Source organism: Balaenoptera musculus, chromosome 11 (assembly GCF_009873245.2).
Source record: "Balaenoptera musculus isolate JJ_BM4_2016_0621 chromosome 11, mBalMus1.pri.v3, whole genome shotgun sequence".
In the NCBI taxonomy this organism is placed as follows: domain Eukaryota; kingdom Metazoa; phylum Chordata; class Mammalia; order Artiodactyla; family Balaenopteridae; genus Balaenoptera; species Balaenoptera musculus.
The window spans coordinates 51,074,368-51,097,665 of record NC_045795.1 but is presented as its reverse complement, the minus strand read 5'-3'; positions in this window follow the sequence as shown (position 1 = coordinate 51,097,665).

The following is a 23,298-nucleotide window of genomic DNA, read 5'->3' as shown; positions in this document are numbered from 1 at the left end:
AAATAATTGCAAGGGAGAGGCTGAATTCCCATCCTTGGCCCAGCCTTGGGTCCCAACTTCCCAACTTTGAAGACTTAGGGAGGGATCTGACATTATTCATAATCTCCACTCCCACCTCATCAATACCATACCAAAAAAACTGGCTTCAGTTTATTTTCAGTGATTGACTCCAAGGACTGCTCTGACCATTTAGGAATGACTGGGTTATTTGCTAGTGGACCTTTTCCACGTATGGTTTATAACATGTATTTATCCATTTTAAAGGCTGAGCAAATCGCCAGGGCCAGCCAGGATGCTGCACTCACAAACATCAGCTTTCCAGAAAATGAGTCTGCGTTGGATGTTAGAACCGTTATAATAATAGCCAACAACTATACACCTGTGTTTGGGGGCCTGGGTGACAGCCACATGGAAACATTATCAAGCTCTGGGTATTTGAATGGGGGCTGGGGACAGTGCTGTATAGTTCCGTGAGTCATCGTCATGCAGCTCAAAGCCTTGGGCTGTGGATGACATCAGCCTGGGCATGAGTGACTCCTTAAAAAGAACGAAAGAGGGAATTCACTGGTGGTCCAGTGGTTAGGACTCCATGCTCTCACTGCCGAGGGCCTGGGTTTGATCCCTGGTCAGGGAACTAAGATCCCACAAGCTGCCCATTGCAGTCAAAAATAAAAAGAACAAAAGAGTCTCTCTTCGGATAACCATCAGTTGCCTATTAGGTGTTGCTGATTGGTTAGGCTAATTGGTTGCATATTTCTCTGTAGAGAGATTTCTGAAGTAACTCTGGTTGTAACTTATGTCTGTTATTTATTTATTTATTTATTTTCATTTTCATTTTTTTAAAGATTGTTTTGATGTGGACCATTTCCAAAGTCTTAACTGAATTTGCTACAATATTACTTCTGTTCTACATCTTGGTTCCCTGTCCACGAGGCATGTGGGATCTCAGCTCCCGAACCGGGAATCGAACCCTCATCCCCCTGCAATGGAAGGTGAAGTCCCAAACACTGGACTGCCAGGGAAGTCCCTGTTTTTAAAAATTAAATATTTTGTTTTAGAATAGCATAGATTTACAGGAAAGTTACGAAGATTGTAGAGAAAGTTCCCATATACCCCATACCAAGTTTCCCCTAATGTTAAGATCTTACCTTACCAGGGGGCATTTGTCACAGCTAAGGAACCAGCACTAGTACATTACTATTCACGAAACTCCATACTTTATTCAGGTCTCATTACTTTTTCCCATGTCCTTTCTCTTTGCCAGGATCCCGTCCAGGATACCACACTACATTTGGTTGTCATGTCTCTGTAAGCTCCTCTGGGCTGTGACGGTCCTCAGACATTTAGACATTCTTTGTTGGCAGGAGTACTGGCCAGTGCCTGTAGGATGTACTTTGTACTTTGTAGGACGCTCCTCAGTTTATGTTTGTCTGATGTTTTTCTCATGGCTGGACTAAGGTTATGGTTTTCTTGGGAGGAAGACCACAGAGGTAAACTGCCCTTCTCACCATATGAGTTAAAGGGTCTGTATTTTCAAGATGACTTATCACTGATGATGTCCACCTTGGTCACATGGCCAAGGCAGTGCTACCAGGCTTCTCCTTGGTGAAGTAACTTTTTTCTCTCTTAACACACTCTACTTGTTGGCAGCAAGTCACTGAATGCAGCCCACACCCAATGGGTGGGGAGTTAAGTTCTATTTCCTTCAAAGAGGAGTATTTACACAAAATATTTGGAATTTTCTGTATGGGAGATCGCCTTTTCTGCTCCATTTTTAAATTTATTCAGTACTTTATTTATAACAGTATGGTCTCATGGATGTTTATTTTGCACTTTGGATTTTAATTCAATCCTACATTATTTATTCTGTTTCTCAAATTGTCCCAGTTTTGGCCCTTGGGAGCTCTTTCAGGTTGGCTGTTGTGTCCCTTTGACATATCCTCATTATTATGATTTTTGGGAGCACTTTCTTACTTTCTGGTACCACAAGATGCTCTGGGATCATCTTGTATACTTCCTGCTCCAGTCCTAGAATCAACTATATCTCCAAGGAGCTCTAGTTTCTTTTATTGGAAAATGATATTAGAAGCCAAGATTTTTGCACTGGGTGATTTGATGGTGCTTTTAATGGAGCCTCAGCTAGGGAACAACAAGGTGATCATCTGTGAGTTAATTAACTGTTTTACACGGCTGTTCCAAGATTTGACAAAGGCAACAAAAATAACTTTAGAACAAGGAATGGCTTCCCTTTAAGAGTAAGCTTTTGGGATATTAGGGTGAGGGGTAGTTACTTGTTCGGTGTAATAGGAAAAGTCCTTTATTAAGCAATATTTTTAAAGGAGTGATGTTATTATTTTTTTCATTGTTCCAGTCTCAAAATCTTACATGCATTTCTTCTTTTTTAATTGAAGTATAGTTGACGTACAATGTTATGTTAATTTCTGCTGTTCAACAAAGTGACTCAGTTATATATATATATATATATATATATATATATATATATATATATATATATATATACATTGTTTTTCATATTCTTTTCCATTATGGTTTATCACAGGATATTGAATACAGTTCTCTGTGCTATACAATAGGACCTTGTTGTTTATCCATTCTATATATAATAGTTTTGCATCTGCTATCCCAAACTCCCAATCTGTCCCTCCTCTCCCCCTCCCCTTGGCAACCACAAGTCTGTTCTCTATGTCTGTGAATCTGTTCTATTTTGTAGATAAGTTCATTTGTGTCATATTTTATAGATTCCATATATAAGTGATATCATATGATATTTGTCTTTCTCTGACTTACTTAACTTAGTATGATAATCTCTAGTTGCATCCATGTTGCTGCAAATGGCATTATTTCATTCTTCTTTATGGCTGAGTAATATTCCATTGTATATATGTACCACATCTTCTTTACCCATCTACCTGTCAATGGATGTTTAGCTTGTTTCCATGTCTTGGCTATTGTAAATAGTGGTGCTATGAATGTTGGGGTGCATGCATCTTTTCCAATTAGAGTTTTCTCAGGATATATGCCCAGGAGTGGGGTTGTTGGATCATATGGCAACTTTATTTTTAGTTTTTGAGGAACCTCCATACTGTTTTCCATAATTAGTCCTCAAAATCTTGACTGTAATCATCATGATGGGCCATCTCATTCTGCTGTCTCTTTATACCAGTACCTGGTGGGGCATTTTTATCTTGGGACTTGGAACAAATTACAGAAGGATTAGTTTGCAATGACTACAGACTTATATGAACACATCTTTCTCTCTTCCCTGTGTTTCCCTAGCACTAACTCTCATCACCCAAGTTTATATGTCTCATATTGATGGAGTCTAAGGTGGACTGGAGCAAAGATTGAATTTTTGATTTAATTTGTTATTTAAAACATTTTTCTATTCAGGCCAACACAGACACATGCAACACTGGAATGAATTTTAAAGATAAATATTGAGGCTTCAAAAATTTTTTTTTAAATTTGCTAAACAATCTAAAGGGCTATGGGTCCATACAAGGGACAATTCAGCAGTAAAAAGTTAAGTACTGCTACAGGCTACAGTATGGATAATCCTCAAAAAGATTATATTCAGTGAAAAAAGCCAGATGAAAAAGGCCACATATTGTATGATTCCAATTATATGAAATGTTCAGAATTGGCAAATCTACAGAGACAGGGGATGGTGATGGGAGTGGGGATTAACTGTAAGTAGGCATGAAGGATCGTATTGGGGTAATAGAAATGTTCTAAAACTAGATTATGGTGATGGTTGTAGAACTCAGTGAGTTCAGTGAATTTATTAAAAATCATTGAATTGTAAATTTAACAGGTGAATATTCTTACATCTCAGTAAAGTTGTTTACAAAAAAAATGGAAGATAAGGAAGACAGAAAGAGAAAATGGTATGGCTCCTAGAACCTCTGGAGGTGTGAGCTTAGCTATTAGGGGTACTTGCTGGAAAAGTTTTGAGTGTAACTGTAAAGTAACTTGGGAGTGCCTAGTCCCTGCAACGTGAAAGAACCTAACAAGGAATGTGTATTTTACTTACTGCAAAAAAGAGCATAGTTTATTTAAAATAATTATGAATTCTATACAATAGATTCTTATATCCATTTTCAGTACATTCTCGTGAAGGAACTGGTGATAAATCTGAACCAGATAAGACTGATCTGTCTTCTGAAAGGGACTAGATAGTGCCTTTCAAATTTTTATATGCATAGAATCACCTGGGGGTCTTGCTAAAACGCAGATTCAGATTAAGCAGGTCTGGGAGTGCCACCTGAGATTCTGCATTTTAAGAGACTCCAGAGGGATGCTCGGGCTACGGTTGGTCCGTGGAACACACTTTGAGTAGCAAGAGACTAGAGCATAGTGGCAAGGGCTAAGGATTTGCAAACAGATGGAGATGGATTCAAATCTGGACTCTGCTACTCACTTGCAGTGTGATTTTGTTCAAGTTGCTTGAAGTCTGGATGCCTCAGTTTCGTCACGTGCAAAGTGGGGCTAATAATTTTACTAGCTCACAGGGCTGTTGTGAGGATCAAATGCATATAAAACACTTAGGAATAGTCCTGGGCACACACTGACTCCTCAAGATAGTTGTCAATATTACTCTTATTATTCCAATGCTGATCATAATCCTATTCTCTTTGTTTCTTTTGACACTCTCCTTCCTGGAGACCCTTTGCTCTGTCTTGGTTTGGTATTAGATTATTTTATTTTTTTTCTTTCTTTCTTCTCCCTCTTTTTAATATCAAAGTATTTATTTATTAAAGTTTATGGAAAGTTGCCCATGTTTGTTTATGTGCTTTCAGAAGGTTCACGTACGTACCTACTCTTGACTTAAGAGGTTTGCTTTCCTCCTGTATTATATACAAAATGCCTGGCCATAAATTATGTGTTACTCAGAAATGGCTTTTATCTGGTTGGAGCTGAGACTCTTCCGGTCTGCTGTCTGTCCTGTTTGTGGGCTGTGGAGTAGTGAGGAGTTTTTCAGCTGTTCTCCCTCTTTTTTTTTTTTTTTGAAGAATAATTTCCTGATTATTTGAGCCGAAAATGGAATTTTCCCTTTGTTGAGTAGAAAAATCCTGGAAACCAAGACAATTCCTGTAAAACAATATTAAACATCTCCCTGACTCCTCCCCACCTGTACCAGTTCAGAGGATATCCCTGTTTAATAATTCCATTTTCAATATTGCCTCACATGCAAGTGCATTTGTGTAGAGAGACCAATACTTTTGTCTTGATGGAATTGTTCCACCAAGCGCCATCTTGCTTGTGTCTCTAGGTCACATAAAGAGTTGATTATTAAATAATTTTCCTTTTTTTTTCTTTTTGGCCATGCTATGTGGCTTGTGGGATCTTAGTTCCCCAACCAGGGATTGACCCCGTGCCCTCAGCAGTGAAAGCACCGAGTCCTAACCACTGGACCGCCAGGAAAGTCCCTGTAAGATATTTAGATGGACTATATTGTACCATCTCTAAGGGGTGTGTGTGTGTGTGTGTGTGTGTGTGTGTGTTTTATTCAGAGGTACCCACAAGAGACTAGGCCACCACAAGAAACCAAAGGAGGCACATCTTCACTTTACACTGGTGCTAGAACTTGAGGAAATCTAAACTTGGAATGCAAAATCCCAGGCTGCTGAAATCCCTGTAGTGTTCTTTTAGATTCCAGAATGATTAACTTATGCTTTAGTAAAAGTACAGCTAGGGGATATTTTTCAAAAATCCATTTCATTGAGGTATCAATATATCATTAAATGTGTGCATTCAGTGTATAGAATTCATGCATCTTGACAAATGTGTGTACTCATGTAATCACCACTACAGTCAAGATATGGAACATTTCTACCACTGATGGGGGATTCTTAATCCCTGTAAACTCCTCTGGGAGGGGAAGTGTGAGGCCTCTGGGTAGGAAGTGGGCGCTCGTAAAAGAGGGAGGGAAGTCATATTCTGAAGGACTATGGGAAGTGGTTTCATCAACTAGAGGAGGATGTGATGGTCGTGGACCGCAGGAGAAGAAAATGAGCTGGGAACTAGAGTTTCCCCTGAGAAGGTCTTCCCATTTTTTTCTTTTTCTATTTTACTCTAAGTCATATTTAGTATTCTGTGTTGTGTCACCAAATCTTTTACAAAGGCACAGACTCTGTTAGTGGTGTTGGCAGGTGTCAAGAGGCAGAGAGCAAAGGGAAATGCCACCAGCTCTGCATCACACCTTGGCTGAGGCCAGCAAGACAGAGGCTACACCTCTTCAGGATGAACAAGGGCCTGGGAGGTCCTGGAATGACCAGGCACAAAGAAATGATGGCTCGAGATGGACTGAGAATGGTGGAGAGGGAGGACGTGATGAAAACAACAGCTGCAGCTTAGACTGATTCAGAAGCAGATATGAGATGAGTTCGACAGAGGAAACCCTTAAAATAGGGTTGTCAGATTTAGCAAATAAAAATTAGGGTGCCCAGTTAAATTTGAATTTTAGATAAACAATGAATAATTTTAGGATAAGTGTGTCCATTGCAGTATTTGAACATATTATTTGAAAAAAGTTTGTTCTTTATCTGAAATTCAAGTTTAACTGGTCATCTTGTATTTTATCTGAAGACTCTACCTTAAAAGAAAGGAAGACCAATAACTGGATTGCAAAGTTAACCACTTAATCAAAATGATTAAAAGTGAAGTATGAAAAATAAGAACCCATATCTTTGGGAGGTTTGAATAAAGAGTGATACGTGTGTATATATATGTGTATATATACATACACATTAAAATGATCAAAGAAGATTAAAATGGAAAGACCAATATATATTTTTGGACTTGAACATAAAGTGAACTTGATATTTTATTTATTTGATTTGAATCTGTTTTCTAGGGAACTAAATATGTTTTTTATTTTTAGTTTCAAACTGGTTTAGTTTTTAAAAGTCTTTTTGAGTGGGTTATGGTTTCCTTAGAGACTTTTGAACTGGGCACCATTTCAACAAGAACAATTTTGTATCTGTGGGCATTTGTTGATAGAGATTGGGTCACAGAAGCCAATGACCTTTTTTCTTTCTTTTTTTTCCTATTGGTTTATTTATTTGTTTGTTGTTTATTTTAGTTTGCTCCTTATTTTATTTTATTGAAGTACAGTTGCTTTACAATAGTCTATTAGTATCAGGTGTACAGTGTAGTGATTCAGCAATTTAAAGGATTATATTCCATTAAAAGTTATTACAAAATAATGGCTATAATTTCCTGTGCTGTACAATATAACCTTGTTTATGTATCTTATACATAGTATCAGTAGTTTGTATCTCTTAATCCCATACCCCTATCTAGCTTCTCACTATTGAGTATGCTGTTAGCTATGGGTTTGTCATAAATGGCCTTTATTATGTTGAGATATGTTATCTCTTTACCCAGTTTGATGAGAGTTTTTATCATTAATGAATACTGAATTTTGTCAAATGCTTTTTCTTCATTTATTGAGATGATCATTTGATTTTTATCCTTCGTTTTGTTAATGTGGGGTATCACATTGATTTGTGACTATTGAACCATCCTTGTGTCCATGGAATAAATCCAACTTGATCATAAGTGTATGATCCTTTTTATATATTGTTGGATTTGGTTTGCCAGTGATCTTTCTTATTCCTTCCTCACAGTTAAAAAAATTATTTATATGAAAGTTTTATATGTATATAGTAAAAAAATCCAAACTGTGTTAAAACACTTATCACTCCCTACCTCCAATCCCCAGAAATAACCACTTTCAATCCTTTTTAGAAATTATTTCTGATATGTAATTCTACATGTCAAATAATATTCTTATGTTGTTAATTCTTCACATTATTTTTTTGATTTCCTGCTGGGCAGTTGAGAATTTCACAGTTTTATACCCCTTTCTGCAATTCTCTTTCCACTTCTCTCTGCTGTCTACCCAATCTTTCATAATTTTGGTTCAATCAAGAGTTGGTGTTTACATCATTTTAATTTATAAATGTCATTCACTGCTGAGAAATGTAATATATTATGGTTGCATTTTCATACAATTTTTGTTTTTTTGAGTTCATAGTTGCCTCTGTTTTTTTATTTTTTATTTTTTAAATTGAGGTCTAATTGACATAGAACATTATATTAGTTTCAGGACTACAACATAATGATTCCATGTTTGTATATATTAAGAAATGATCACTACAATAAGTCTAGTTAACATCTGTCCTCATACATAGTTACAGAATATTTTTTTCTTGTGATAAGAACCCTTACCATTTACACTCTTAACAACTTTAAAATATGCAATACAATATTATTAACCCTAGTCACCATGCTGTACATTACATCTCCATGACTTATTTATTTTGTAACTCCAAGTTTGTACTTTTTGACCCTCTTCATGGGTCACTCACCTCCTGCCCCACCTCTGGCAACCACAGTTGCCTGTTTTCACTTTTGATTAGTTTTCTACAGAATTCTTTTTATTTTTTCCCCAAATGCTGCTCTCATTGATCTGTTAATGGTAGCCATTTATATATATATGTATATATGTATGTGTATATATATATATATTTTTTTTTTTTTTCTGAACAATCAAACACATCAAATAATCTGTTCCATTTTTTTTTCCACTCAGGAGATTTCCCTACAGCCATCTGCCTTCCATCTGAAATGGTTGATCTCTAGGACTCCACTCCGCTATCGTTATGAGTCTTCCCTATACAATCTGCTTGTGAATTCCCTCCACTTTTTCCTTCTGTTGAATAAGAAAGAATGTGTCCTAAAACTCATACCTTCCTCTTTCTTTCACTGAAGCATATTATTTAATATCTTCCCATCAAAAAGGTGCATGGGAGATTTGTTTATTTGAACACTTCATGCTTGAAAATGTATTTTCTCCTTGTACCTGATTGATGGTTAGACCTTGTATAGAATTTTAGATTAAGAATAATGACCCTCAGAAATTTGGAGGCATCTAGGGTGGCTAGTCTTGTTTCCAATATTTGTATGTGACATATTTTCTCACTGTGAAAGTGTTTAGAGTCTTCATTTATCCCAGATGTTCTGATTTTTCATGAGGATGTGACTTTGATTGAGCCTCTACTAAAACACAGATGGTAATTCATTGTATTTGTCACTTAGAGAAATAGAGACTCAAGTCTCCAGCCATGGGCTATCTTCTTGTACTGCGACTTTGATAATTTTACCCATTCCCTTCCTCTGTTATTTCTGGAATTCATATTAATCAAATATTGAACTTCCTGGGTTATCTAATTTTGTTTTATTTTCCCTCCCATTTATTATGTCTTTGGAAAATTGTTCTACTTTCTGGGTAATTTCCCTTCCTCCAAGGTAAGTTCTGCAAATTTGCCATCTAGCCTTTCCATCAAAAATTTAATTTCAGTTAAATTTTATGTGACAGCTCTTCACTGTGCTTTGACTGATACTTTTTACTAGCTTCTTATTCTTGGTTCACAAATGTAAATACCTTCTCTTAGCTTTCTAAAAATACATACTATAGGTTTTTCAAATTTTTCTTTTCTGTTTTTTGTCTCTGTTTCCTTCAGATCCTTTTTTTTTTCTGTTTGTTTTGATGTCTTCCATGCCAGAAATCTGCTCTCATAACTGGTGATCTTTGGCTTTCCATATATAATTGAGAGTAAAGCACTAGAAAGCAGACTGGAATCTGTGTGTTATGGGGAGGGGACCTTTCCACTGGTGGGCTTCATCTGAAGATGATGAGGTAATGAGGGGGTATATTTATCAGGGGGCTTTACCTGTCTCGAAAGAGCTTATATTTGTGTTGTTCAGCTTCCCTACGGAAGAGAGCCCAGCTTGCAGATGGAGTGGTATGAAGGGACAGTAAATTGCTTGGCTACTGTCATTTTGGGGCAGGTGGAAGGAGAAAGAAGAGGTTCTTGTAGTTGAGTATGTGGGTTTTAATTGCTCCGTTTTCAGTCCCACCTCTAATTTCATTCCTTTGCCATCTCCTCTTCCCTTTTGTTTTTGTCCTTTTGTGTTAACACAATTTTTTATTCTTTTACTGGAATTTCAGTGGAGTCTGGCTGAAAAGGGAGAAAACCATAGAGGATTATCCATCTTTATTTAGAAGTCTAAGACAACTACTTTTCACAAAAAATCTTTATCAGTTAAGTCCCCTTAATTTCCATCTAAATAGACTGTGTTGACTTTAAGGAATGGAATGTACTACTCTCCTTTCCAACCAGACTCTGAGCTGAGTGGTATCTTGCCATTGACCTGGGCCTTATACAGGACCCTGTGGTTTTGAATTCCCATATCTTAGGTCATCCTTTGTTTCTTGTGGGCTCATTTTAATGGAGAGACAGACATAGGCCAACCTGGAAACAGCTCAAAGTGCAGGTGCTGGGAAGTGAGCTGATGAACTACATGAGAACATGGTTAAAGATTCAAAGTCCCATTGAGTGCTAAACAGGGATTCTTTGATGTTGGGTCCTTTAATCAAGTTAAAAAAATTCTGCTGAAGTGAACCTGTGTCTTCATTATTAGGAAGTAGGATAGCATTTGAAGTGCAATTGTAGAAGCAGTGAAATACATCCAAGAATCCATGAAGCAGACACAACTCTATTATCACCCATAATGGACCCAAATATAAAGAATTTGATTGAAGTCTTTTGGACATCTGTGATTTCTAAATCTATTTGTGATAGATAATGATAGTCCCTGGTTATTATTAAGAATACTCCTTGTCCTCCCCAGGGGAAAGAGAGATTCTTATGGATGTCTTGATGTATAATTAGGTGGGAATGCAGTTATATTTCTCTTTGAAAGTTCTGAGGATAATCCCCTAGCTTGCCAACTGAACTTATTATAAAGCTATTATGCTTATGGAAATTGGTGGAGCTTTTATGAGTATGGGGAAGGCAATGAATGGGAAAATATTCTATTAGATCGGTGCAGCAATTTTGGAATGCCTGATTAGGTGGGAAAAAATATTTATTGAGTGTCTACTATATGCTAGGCATTGTGCTAGAACTTAAATGCATTATCATTATTTAAGTCTTTGGAATCACCCCATAAGGTGGGTACTATGATTATATACATTCTATAGAGGAGAAGACTGAGATCACAGAGGGAGTAAGTGGTGGGAACTTATTTTGAAACTAGGTATTTCAGTTAGGCTGTGTAGTGGATGATATAGGAACTCTTTCAACCCTCTAGGATCTGATTTTGCTGTGTGTGTGTGTGTGTGTGTGTGTGTGTGTGTGTGTGTCTATGCTTCAGTGTGCTTTTGCTTGTGGTATTTACCACTTGCAGCTCTTTTTCAGAGGTCTGCCCTCAGGATACTGGAACCCACTTTTCCTGGGGTGGCCTTTAACCAACAACTGCCTGATGTGAGACTATGAAAGGTCAACTTTCTTATTACAGCTTGGCACAGCTGTGAGGTGTCGTTGCACAATTTTCCCTCAGAGTTGCCTCCGGGGATCAGGCTGAAGCTCCCACCTTCCGAACTCTGCCTGACCTTCTCTGTCTTGCTTCCCCATCCTTCCTTACTGGCTTCTGCTGGGTGTACTTCCTTAGTAAGTCCCTTGACATGAGTCCTTGTCTCAGGGTCTACTTCTAGCCAACTTGACCTAGGACAGAATAATTTGTTTGCACTGACCAGCTGTGAGCCTGCGCCTACCCAGCTGGTGCACAGTGGGGCTGGATACACACAGGGAGGCAACCAAGGCCAGCTTTCCTCACTCTGCCTTGTGACGGGCCACACTCTACATGCACTGAGAAATTCAAACTTTTTACCCTGGTCTTTAAGACCCCCATGTCCCCATGTGATCCAGGTTCAACTCGCTGCTCCAGCTTCCTCTCACCATCACCCTCCTCACTTTCGCAGGCACGTGGCCTGCTTTCTGCTCCTTGAATGCACCAAGCTCATGATCGCCCCAGGGTCTTTGGACTTATTCATGCATTCTAAAGTAACCCCTCTATCTAAGGTAACAGCCAACCCCCAGATCAGTAAGAAAACCACCTTACTCTGTTTTATTTTCTTTCCACGTTTATTATCTCATGATAGTGCATCCTTCATTTGTTCATGTACTTGCTCATTGTCTCTTCTTCTCCATTAAAATGTTGCTCCCCTGTCCTGTTGCTCACGTCATCCCTCATGCCGAGGTCGGTGACTGTCTGTGTCCTGCTCCGGCGACACATGCTGAACAGGCTGCCTGCATTGAAAGGGCAAAGTGGGGTCCTTTTCCTTCCATGCTTTTCGCATTTTCTCCTCTCCATGATGTTGTTTGCCAAATATATCAGATTACTGGAGGTGGAAATAGAAATCTGTGATCTATGTCTCAGAAGCACACAGCAAGAATTGACATGTTACAGGATAGAGACAACCCGGATGGCCATCTAGTGTGTTAATGATATTAGATTTGTGTTCAAAGCAACTCTATGTTGCCCTTTCTGAGGCTTGATTCTAGAACTCCTGACCCAAAACTTTTCTGCTGGCCGGGAACCTCTTCTTCCTCTCCTTTCCTGCAAGGGTATTTTTTATTCACTGCACCCCTCTGTAAGACAGAAAGGCTTGTTCCCATTCCCGTATCCTCACCCTAGCCCTTGACTCCCAAGAGGGGCTTCAATAACATTTTCATATTTCCAAGTAGATATTTTGGTCTGAACGTGACAAGTCTCTGCTTGGACACTTGAACTGCCTAAATATGGATAGTTGATTTATTCTTGTTCATAGTTCATAATTTTTGAGAGCAGTTGCCTGATCACATAGCTATATGTGCAAACGTGAATACTGCTGACTGCTATATGCCTGCCTCATCAGTATTTTATTTTGTTTTATTTCACTTCATTTTATTTATTTTATTAATATTTTATTTTTCATGGCTTAAAATAACGGAACTTTATTCTCTCACTGTAGAGAATAAATCAGAAGTCCAGAGGCCAGAAGTCTGAGATCAAGGTGTCAGCAGGGCCATGCAGACTCTAGGGGAGATTCCTTCCTTGCCCCTTCCTAGCTGTTGGTGGTTGCCAGCAATCCTTGGTGTTCCTTGGCTTGTTGATATATCACTCCACTCTCTGCTTCCATCCTCACACGGTGTTCTTTAGGTGTGTCTCAGTGTTGCTGTGTCTTCATATGGCCTTCTTTTTTATTTCTCTATTTCTTTAAACAATTTTTAATGCAATTTTAAAGGTTACACTCCATTTACAGTTATTACAAAATATTGGCCATATTCCCCACGTTGTACAATATATCCTTGTAGCTTATTTTATACATAATAGTTTGTACCTCCCACTTTCCCACCCCTATATTACCCCTCTGCTCTTCCCACTGATAACCACTGGTTTGTTCTCTGTATCTGAGTCTGCTTCTTTTTTGTTATATTCACTAGTTTGTTGCAATTTTAGATTCCACATATAAGTGATATCATACAGTTTTTGTCTTTCTCTGTCTGACTTATTTCATTTACCAAAATGCCCTCCAATAAAATAAGAAACAACAAAACCCCTAAAACAATTCTTGGCTGAACCTGCACAAGTCTGTGTGCACATGTTTCTGACATTTTGCAACAATATCCTGTCACTTTCTTTCTGCTTGTCAATGTCATTGTTTCACAGTCAGTGTGTTTATGCCAGGAGGTTCTTTTTTCTAGAGAATTTGTGGGGGGCTAGCATGAGATCTGGATAGTCACAGGTCAGACAGGATACAGGACAGTCTAGAGAAGAGGCCAAGTCACAGGGCCTTGCCTTCAAACAGAGAGGAAGGAAAGAGGAAGTGGAGCACAGAACCCATTTGCAAGCCAATGATGGGACCACAAGGAAACAGAGCTTGTTTTGAAGCTAAGACTGGGATATGACACTGGTCTGCATCGAGATCAGGAAAAGAACAATAAAGGAGAAAATGTACTACTGAGGACTATGGAAAATGGGCTGCACACCATGCTTTTCATTCATGGATTTGTCCAACCTTGCATTCATTGATCTATCAGGTGTTTACTGAGCACTTACTTTGTTTCATCTTGATGATGACCCTTGCTTGGGTGTTAAATTCTCTGTATCTAGTTCATCCTCTTCCCTGAAAGGTGCTGGCAGTTGAATCATTTTGCAATTGAAAGAGTTTCTCTAATAGACAGCCTTCCTAGCCTTCTAAATTCCTGTTGCTGGTTTAGATCCTTAGTCGGGGAGTTGGAGCAGAAGAGGAAGGGAGAGAAAAGAGGATGTGGTGTTGAAGCTACAGAGCAGTTGGGGCTGAATGGACTGGACACTGGCCAGAGTGGTAAGGAAGGGGGCGTGTCTGTGTGGGTTAATTCTGCCAAGAACTCAGGTGAGTCTTGGACAAGGAAAGTCTACACCCTATGGTCCCAAGAGCCTCTCTGTATATATGTATATATGTCCTCTTTGATAGCAGTGCTTTCCAAAGGCAAGGTGGTTTTGAGAGCTTTGGGGCGCTTTTCCCTATTATTTCCTCCTGCTTTCCATCTTCTGGGCGCACAGTAGAATTAAACTTCCTGGGCCCGTGTGGTTGTGGGGACCATATGGCTTACTTCTGGCCAATGACCTGAGATGAGAAATGACATGTGTCTCTCCTGAGCTGCAGCATTTAATTGCAGGTGTGAGACCTTCCTGACTGCTCTTTTCCCTCTGCCACTGGCACCCAGCAACAATGGAATCGGTGGTTGCTCTGTCCACCTGGACCCTGGGGTGAAGAGATTTGGGGAGCAGCCTCCACACCATTCCCTTCCCACCCCCACCATCTGACCTGTGATGTACAGGGAATGTGAATGAGAAACAACTTTGTTGTTAAGTAGATACTAAGATTTCAGATTTTTTGTTACCAAGCAGCATCTAACCCACGCATTCTTAAGAGGGACAATATTGCCACCAAGGGGGTGAAAATTGGTTCTTGGGATGGGTGAAAATATACAGTATATACATACTGTAAATAAACAAATATATAAAGTATCTGTGGTTTTGAAATTTCATGGGGGGGGATTAAGAAAAAATGTCTAAAAAAGACTCCCTGGGGAGGAGATAATGAAAAATAGGTTGAGAAAACTGATCTGGCTTATCCTGAATGATAGAGCTATGAAGCACAGAGTCTTTTTTTACAAATCAAAGTATAGTTGATTTATAATATTGTGATAGTTTCAGGTTTACAGCAAAGTGATTCAATTATATATATATTTCAAATTATTTTCCATTATAGGTTATTACAAGATACTGAATATAGTTTCCTGTGCTATACAGTAAATCCCTGTTGTTTACCTATTTTATGTAGAGTAGTTTGTACTTGTTAATCCCATACTCCCAGCTTAACCCCCCTTTCCTCTTTGGTAGCTATATATTTGTTTTCTATGTCTGTGAATCTGTTTCTGCTTTGTATATAGATTCATTTGTATTATTTTTCAGATTCCACATGTAAATGATCTCATATGGTATTTGTCTTTCTCTGTCTGATTTACTTCACTAAGTATAATATTCTCTAGGTTCATCCATGTTGCTGCAAATGACAATATTTTATTCTCTTTTATGGCTGAGTAGTATTCCATTGTATATATATACCACATCTTCTTAAGTCAATCATCTGTTGATGGACACTTGGGTGGTTTCCATGTGTTGGCTATTGTGAATAGATGGAGCACATAGTCTTTGTCTTTTCTCTGTTCCTTTCTGCATCCTTTCCCCGCTTCTCTGTCAGCTCTAGAACACTTTTGGCTGCCAGTGCCAAGACAAATATATGTTTGAAACTTTTTAGGACAAGCGTATTCTTAAATTTTCTGTTTCTCTGTCACCATAAGTATTTTTGAATGTTCCAGGCATGTTCTTGATTTTTGGCTTGAAACAATATGTTTAATTTACGCCAGGGCCTCCATGGTTGTTTGACTTATCTTAAATAGAAGCGTTCTGAAAGTTTTGTTCATGTTCTTTTGTAGGGGATAAGAAAAAGACTGCCAGGGTCAGCTTGTGTCTGGGGAATTTCCAGAAGTTCATCTTGCCTTGAGGAATAGTGAAGGAAGAAGCACTTCAATTTTTTGGTTAAGACATTGAGAATCTTTGGGCTTAGAGTAGAAAGTAAATCAGAGATAGCTTTTTCGGTCCTTAAGACCTGGCTAAAGAAGGCTTTTGAGGTGAGGGGGGAAATGCCGAACACTAGCTCCGTAAGTAAACAGAGGAGGCAGATCCGCATGGGGCACCCCTGGACAAAATATCTCCCTAACTGAGAACACTGTCTCCTGAAGGATAAAGCAAGGGAACCAAATATAAATGAGCCCCTGTGACTCAAAGCTATAATATTAAACGGCCCAATGAGAAGTAAGACTCTACTTCTGGGGAAAAGTTCAGGAGACCAGCCAGCCCCCAGATGGACGGAAGGAGTAACAGGGACCTAGCCAGAGTGTGGGACCATGACGGTGAGCTTCTGCTTTTTCGATTGATGCTGTGAGACTCGAGATGACCCTCTTGGCATATAATCCTTGCTTAGTAAATATTTATTAAGTGAATGCACACATGAGGGAGTAACTGTCATCGACCACAGTGATTCCCAGGGAAAACAGCTAGGCTGTGATGATGTCTTGCCCTGGAAGCAAGGGTGGAGCAACCCTTGGGGGAACAGGCCCCCTGTGCCCCCTTTTTTCCCTCTCTTTGTCCACTGCTTTCAGTAAATAGGCATCTTTTCTTTTTAACCTCCCTGGTGTTGGCTGCTCAATTTGAACAGTTCCCACGGGTGGTGACTTCTTTAGCTAAATTTGGGAGGTCTTCTAAAACAGCTCCTGTATTCTTTATCCTGTTATTCTACAAATCCTTGCTACTCAGTGTGGTCTGTGGGCCAGCAGGATCAGCCTCATCTGAGAGCTGGTTTGAAATGCAGAATCCCAGGCCTGGCCCCAGACCCACTGAGTCAGAGTCTGCGTTTTACCAAGATCCCCAGGAGATTCATCTGCCAATCAAAGTTTGAGAGGCTCTGCTATAAATGATTGTAAAGACGATGTTTTACCTCTTATAAGTAAAAAAACCACAAGAAAAAGGAAAGACTGTGTAAAAAAGTAATTGTTCACATCCGTGAGCTAGAGAAAGAAAGCGTTGTGTGAAGGGATGCCCCAGAGACCCCTACGTCCCCCACCTAGTGAATCAGTCATTGGCACCTCATCCTTTGGGGTGAGATGTCCCCATTGGTTGTGTTGTTCATGATGCTGACTGCTTGAGAAAGAGAGCTGGTCCATGTCTTTGTGATGACCATATAGTAAGAAGAGGATTTGCCCATTTCTTGATTTTATATCCACTGCTGCACAACCGTTGTTTTTGAAGGTTAATAACAAATCTAATAGAAATTTTCTTAAGAAGAATGGAAGACTCCTTAATATAAAGGTATATATTTTATTTGAAATCCATTTTCTGATCAGAACATTCTCTTAATAAAATAGTTTATTGCTCACCTGAGCGCAAGAATTCTTCAGGTACCAGGTGTCTTAATGTAGGAATTTATAAATGGTCAGCATGAACCTGTGAAGTGCGATACTTTACAGCATGGTACTTGAACATGTATCAGAATCTCCCACAGAGCTCATTAAAACACAGGCTATGGGCTCCATCCCCAGAGTTTCTGATTCAGTGTCAAGTGGGGCCCAAGAATCTGCATTTCCAACAGTTCCCAGGTGATGCTTGTGCTGCTGGTCCAAGCCACTCTACAAACCACTATGATAGAGAAACTTCAAAAATACTGGGCCTCTCTCATTAAAGTGGGTGACTCTGTCTGGCCCAAGAGCCAGCTTCAAGCCTTTGGCTCGATTTCATGTACATTGTTACATTGTTATTGTAACTTCAGTCCAGGAATTCATATTTCTTTTGGGGGGAAGTCTGAGAGAGGCTGTAAGTTGTCCCTCGAAATCTCACTTCCCTTTGTCTATACAATAAGTTCCCTTTATATGAACCTTCAAGTTGTGAACTTTCAAAGATGCAAATGTGCCCCTGTATGCCAGCTGTTGTACTGTACTACTGTACTATTCAAGGTACTGTAAGATTAAAAATGTTTTACTTTTTGTGTTTTGTTTATTTTTTATGTATTATTTGTGTGAAAAGTATTATAAACCTATTACAGTACAGTACTATATAGCCGATTGTGTTAGTTGGATACCTAGGCTAACTTTGTTGGACTTTTACAAACGTGCTCTCGGAACGGAACTCGTTTGTAGGGGACTTACTGTAGTGGTAGAAGCCCTGATAATTAGCTGGGCACCTGGCTCCCCAGAATAGTGACTACATTTCCTAGCCTTCCTACACCTAGGTGTGACCATATGACTATGCTGTAGTCAGTTGTATGTGGGCAGGACTGATGTGTGTAATGTCTGGGTTATGCCCTTAAAGGGAAAGGACACCTTCCATTCTCCTTCTTCCATCTTGCTGCCCTGAACGTGGATATGATGGGTACTATTTTGGACCAAGAGGAAAAGCCAACCAGCTATGCTAGAAGGAAATGGGATGCCTGACAAAATGGAGCTACCATACCACCCTCGACTGCTTAGTGGCTGAATTTTTAGGCTCGAAATAATCACCTTTCTTATTGAGGCCACTCTTATTTTGAGCCTATGACACAGAAGCCCAACTGGTATTCTAACTAATGCCAGAGGATAGTGTGACAATTCTGTTTACTGGAAAGATTCTATTTACTTTTGAAGATTTTTCAGGATACAGAACCACGAAAGAGTTTGGAAGAGCAGAACAGAGAACTTATTCTTTGTTTTGTTGGGCATTTTTAAGTGTTCAGAAGGAAAAATACCTATCCACTTTAAAAAATAATTATGAAAAAGAGTAGGATGAAGCTTACAGAGAAAAAGGTCTTAAGAGGCTTAATGTTAATCCAGATCAAATGTCATAGAAATAGGATCTGAGCACAATATGTCTACTATCTCCACTCTTTTCAGGCCAAGAGCAATGCTTAAAGGGTGAACCTATAGAACTGTCAAAGGAGGGAAATAACATAGTCTCAGTGTATTGTGACTTGAGGGAAAAATTGAAATAAAGTCTTTCATGATAGCTTTATGGATAAAATAGAAAAATTAGGGTTGGACTTCGCTATGGTTAGACAGAATTGTGTCTGACTGATCAACTATACTTTTAATATTGACTCATGGTGCCGTTCTAACTAAAGGTACGATTCAAGCCATGTTTGACTGTAAAGCACAGAAAACCCAATTAATAGTGGCTTAAGCAATAAAGACACAGTTATTTCTCATAACAAGAACTCTAGCGATAGGCATAATAGGCTGGTTCAGAAGTTCCTCCATCTTCATATTGCCTCTGTCTTCATGCTTGTCACCTCAGGGCCACAGGATAGCCACTATGGCTCTAGGCATCACAATCACATTCAAAGGTAGAATCAATGGAGTAATCAGTGTTAAGAGAGCACATGTTAGATTGACCTTTTTTTGTTTGTTTGTTTGTTTTAAAGTGGGAGCAGAGTACTTCCCCACACTGCTTCCTCCTTGTAGATGTCCCTTTATGTCTCACTAGCCACCACTAGTTACAGGGAAGCTGACATATTGGGTTTCTGGCTTTTCTTAGCCTCTATAGTTGAAAGAGAGCAAGGAATAAGAAAGTTGGGAGAAATGGCTATTGGATGAGTTGACCAATTATGTCTGCCACACTGGGAAAAAGGCCCGTAGGGGTATTTGCAGGGTTTTGTGGGGCTAGCATGAAGGCACCATTTCTTAACAACTTGAAAAAAGGCATGGCAGTCATGATTATAGTATTTTCAAGTGACACCTGGTGAGGACAGTTAATATCTTGGATGACAGAATTCAGTTTCAAAAATTACATAGTTCCCCCAAAGATAAAAACTTTACATGCAGATGAAACATGCATTACCTCTGCACAGAGACATACGTGGCTTGACATCAGTTAATGTGGAAAAAGCCACTGGGGTTTAACGCTGGTCACGGATTTCAATATGAGTCATTGAGGAAGAGCATCTGACTAACTTCATAGAAATAAAAATATACAAATTGTAACTTGGTGGCAGAAAAATTTTCTTTTCTTGTGACCTTATCTCTATTTCTATTATTCATTTACTAATTCCTTCAGGATAGCTTCATTAAATGTGCAGGATATAGTGCCAGGCACTGGACACACAGCAATGCAAAAAATAGAAAACAAGTAACTATGTAGAGTGGGTTAATTAGAAAGCGTGACAAATCCTACATAAATAAAAAGTCAAGGAGACTATGAAACTGGACAAGTGGAGGTTGTGACAGCCTTGGGGATACAGGACGGGTGCTGTGAGGAAGGTGTAATTCTGCTGACACTGGGAGGATGAGGGGAATTGGCCCAGCAGATTCACGGGGAGAAAGCAGCTGCCGGCAGAAAAAATGAGCCCTTTTGAAGGCACTGACGTGGGGAGGAGCTGGGCAAGAGCCGGGAGGGGGATTGGGATTGAAACTGCACCTCAGATGGGACTGAACCCACAATATTTCAACTGAAACCACACAGCTTATCTCAGGATTCAATGAAGCTCAGGTTCTGTGCACCTCGGCGCAGAAGGAATTCAGCGAGAGGCAAATGATAGGTAAGAAGTGGATTAATTAATACAAGGAAAAGTGGGGAGGGAAGAGGAGACCAACTTCCCCCTCTTCCTTTGTAAAGATGTTGCAAGAAAATGGGGCGCAAGAGGATGGTCATGTCCCAGGTCTCCAGCACGTTCCTGGGACGGGCCACCAAGTGAGGGTCCCTGGCTTTGTGCAGAAAAGAGTTCAAAGGTGAGCAGTAGTAAAGTGAAAGCAGAGATACACACTCCATAGGCAGAATGCTGGCTATCTTAGATGGTGAGAGGTGGCCCCAGGGCAAGAGGTCATCTCAGAAAGTGAGAGTGGCCGGGAGGCATGGGGGTGATTAGTGTTCACAGGCTGGCTAATTTCATAGGTTAAGGAGTGGGAGGAATATTCTAACTGTCTTGGGGAAGGGGTGGGGATTTCCAGGAATTGGGGCCCCACCCACTTTTGGGCCTTTTATGGGCGGCCTTGGAACTGTCATGGCGTCTGTGGGCATGTCATTTAGCATATGCTAACATATTATAATGAGGCCCAAGGCCGACTCCCCCCCACTGACAGTCAGTGGCAAGAGCTTTTATAGGCAGAGGGAGGGGGCTACATGCAGAAACAGCACAGTCAGCTCTGACCGTCATCTCTTATTTTTTAATTTTATTGAAATATAGTTGATTTCAATGTTCTGTTAATTTCTTCTGTATAGCAAAGTGACTTAGTTATATATATATGTGTGTGTTTGTATATATATATATATTTATTTATTTATTATTCATATTCTTTCCATTATGGTTTGTCACAGGATATTGAATGTAGTTCCCTGTGCTACACAGTAGGACCTTACTGTTTACCCATCCTATATATACTAGTTTGCACCTGCTCATCCCAAACTCCTAATCCTTCCCTCCCTCCTACACCCACCTTGGCAACCACAAGTCTGTTCTCTATATCTGTGAGTCTGTTGTTGCTTTGTAGATATGTTGATTTGTGTCGTATTTTAGATTCCACATATAAGTGATATCATATGGTATTTGCCTTTCTAACTTACTTCACTTAGTATGATCATCTCTGGGTCCATCCAAGTTGCTGCAAATGGCATTATTTCATTCTTTTTGATGGCTGAGTAATATTCCATATATATATACATATATATATATTCCATATACATATATATATCTCACATCTTTATCCATTCATCTGTAGATGGGCATTTACACTGTTTCTATGTCTTGGCTGTTGTAAATAGTGCTGCTATGAACACTGGGGTGCATGTATCTTTTTGAATTATAGCTTTGACAGTCATCTTGAAATTGGTCACTTGGTGGTCTGATCTTTTAAATACAGTTAATATTCAGTTCCTGCATCAGTTTATTCCCATTTCTTCGAGGCCAGTTCTTGGGACTGTGGCAGTATATGTCATGGTTACAGTCTGGTCATTATGTAGTTAACTTCTTCCACCCAGTGGGGGTTTCAGTATCTATAAAACAGCTCAAAGGATATGGCTCAGAATATTATCTACAGCCCTTAAGAAGGAAATAAAGGCCCTTGTCTTTATTTAATGACTAAACTATTATTATTTTGTCCCATTTGACTGCCTTCTTCTGCTTTTGCATTTATTTCACTTCTCTGATTAATTTTTTAAAATATTTATTTATTTACTTATTTTTGGCTGCATTGGGTCTTCGTTGCTGCATGGGCTTTTTTCTAGTTGCAGCGAGTGGGGGCTACTCTTCAGTGTGGTGCGTGGGCTTCTCATTGTGGTGGCTTCTCTTGTTGCAGAGCACAGGCTCTAGGGTACATGGGCTTCAGTAGTTGTAGCACGGGGGCTCAGTAGTTGTGGCTTGCAGGCTCTAGAGTACAGGCTCAGTAGTTGTGGTGCATGGGCTTAGTTGTCCCATGGCATGTGGAATCTTCCTGGACCAGGGATCAAACCTGTGTCCCGTGAATTGGCAGGCGGATTCTTAACCACTGTGCCACCATGGAAGTCCACAGTTCTCTGATTAAACTTATTCTCTGACTAAAATTTTTCCACAAACAAAAGGCAGACTGAGGACATGGAGTGGAAGGGGACATGGAGTCCCCCCTTTTCTTTGATATTCCTCAATCTTGAGGAGGGACAGGAACAAAACAAGAAAGGGAATAAAGTTTTGGATAGAGATGTTAATCATAAACTTGACAGAGGAACTCGGTTTTAGTTCCATTTCTGTTCCAATTTTCTCCAATTCTTTGAGGGAATGGGACAATGACTGTTCTAGCTACCTCCTGCTGAAATAGGATGTAGTCCTGCCAACTCTCTGGACAGAGAGTTGGAAATAATCTCGAGTTCCAAGCTTAGCATCAATATTTTGTATTATAAAATCTTTACCTCTCTCTTTGATTGCTTTGTCATAACACCTAGACAAACATTTGAAAATTAATGGACATATTACAATGAGGATAATAATCAAAATGCATCTTTGTACAGTTCTCTGAATGTATTTTTTTCCCCGAATGGTTAAAGCAGATGTACAATGTATGTTTGTGTGTGTGTGGGTTGCTTCTTATTTTTAAAAAAATTTTTATTTTATATTGGAAGATAGTTGATTTATAATGTTACAATGTATATTTAATAGGCCATCAACGGGCTGTTTGGTTAGTCTAAAGTTCTAATTAAATAATATATAAGCCAGAATGACTTCCCCATACCTCAATATGTGAAATTTTCCTTCATCATTTTCCCTTTTTAATTGAAAATCTTTCCATAGAAAGCATTGATAATCAATATATTTTTCCATTGTTGCCAGAGTGGCTTAGTTGCCTG